This window comes from Myotis lucifugus, unplaced genomic scaffold, assembly GCF_000147115.1.
Source record: "Myotis lucifugus unplaced genomic scaffold, Myoluc2.0 scaffold_9, whole genome shotgun sequence".
In the NCBI taxonomy this organism is placed as follows: Eukaryota; Metazoa; Chordata; class Mammalia; order Chiroptera; family Vespertilionidae; genus Myotis; species Myotis lucifugus.
This window is the reverse complement of record NW_005871057.1, coordinates 5,794,434-5,796,110: the sequence shown is the minus strand read 5'-3', so window position 1 is coordinate 5,796,110 and position 1,677 is coordinate 5,794,434.

Genomic DNA, 1,677 nt, shown 5'->3' with positions numbered 1-1,677 from the left:
TGGCAACTTATTACTAGGTACCCCCAAAAATTATTATAATCCTTGAGTTGAATTTATTAAAAGGTTCCTTTCGAATAACTGCTATTGCAATATGTAAAAATAAGCACATAAATTTAAAGGGATTTGGAATGTGTAAAACAGATTTTTTAAAATTACCATTTTTATAATAATTAGAGGAAGATAAACTAATTGCAAAAATTTGGTTTCCAACTAAATATACCCAAGCAATATGTGCTAATCATTTATTTATACATTTTCCCCTAGAAAATTAAAGTATTTTTCTATACTGTTTTTAGGAAATTTCTGATAATTTTTGTATGAATTGCCTATTGGTAGACATTTTTATATTATACCTACTTTTTATTCAGTGAGAAAAGAGGCACTGACAGAACTTTAAAAAATTCAATGTACTGTACATAGATATACATCTTTAATTCCCATTTATCTTTCTTTTTAGTTATTTTAGCATGATTCTGTTGCCTTGATATTGAGGCAGACTCCATTCTCCACCTCCCAGCTAGTTCTATTTCCAAGTTAGGGGACTAAATTTCTCTGAAAATATGTGAATGGAAGTGATGTGTACCACGTATGGACCTAGTCCTGGGAATGCACCACCATACTTTCTTCTGCCTGTTAGCCAGATGCACTCTTAATGGGGTAGTGACCCAACTTTAATCATACGATCAATTCAAGGCACTAAGGAATGATGGAAGAACATGAACAAAGGAACCTGGGTTTTTTAATGACTGCATGGAACAGCAGTCTTTTTACCTGAACTGCTTACTTTAGACTATCAGATGACAATACATCTTTGTCTTTAGTAAGCTACCTAGTTCTTATAGCAGCCTTGCCTAAATAATACATAAAACTGATTTGAATAGATTAAGTGAGAGTAGGAATTTGTCCTGATGCTTTTTCAAATTCACAGGTTCAAATTAATTAATTTCTACCTAGGCCATATTCTTCCCTTAATGACATCAGCTCTGGTGATAACAATCTTTCTCATACTCCTCCCCAGTTATTTTATCATTTAGACCATATGTGGCTCTAACTCTTATTAATGCTTGCTCTATTTACTTGTGATTTTTCTTATTATAATGTTATTAACATAAATAGGAGGGGGTTGGTGTCTTGCCAAGACAACCAGAAGAGGCATATATACATTGCAATTTTGTTAGAGAGATTTAACTCAACTTGATTGGTTTCCTTGTGTGTTTTTGGCTACCCTTATCCTTACTACCCTTACTTTTTTGATTGAAATAATACAAAGTATTCCATAGTTCACCTGTTTTTCTCTCCTTTTAAATTTTTGTACCTCTGATGATTTACATACATTCTGATGAAAATATAAAATTAACGTTTTTTAAAAAAATATATTTTATTGATTTTTTTACAGAGAGGAAGAGAGAGGGATAGATAGTTAGAAACATTGATGAGAGAGAAACATCGATCAGCTGCCTCCTGCACACCTCCTACTGGGGATGTGCCTGCAACCCAGGTACATGCCCTTGACTGGAATAGAACCTGGGACCTATCAGTCCGCAGGCTGACTCTCTGTCCACTGAGTCAAACCAGTTAGGGCAAATTAATAAGTTTTTTAAATGCAATGAGCGTAATTTATTTTTTTCTAAATATACTAGAGGCCTGGTGCACAAAATTTGTGTACGGGGGGGGGGG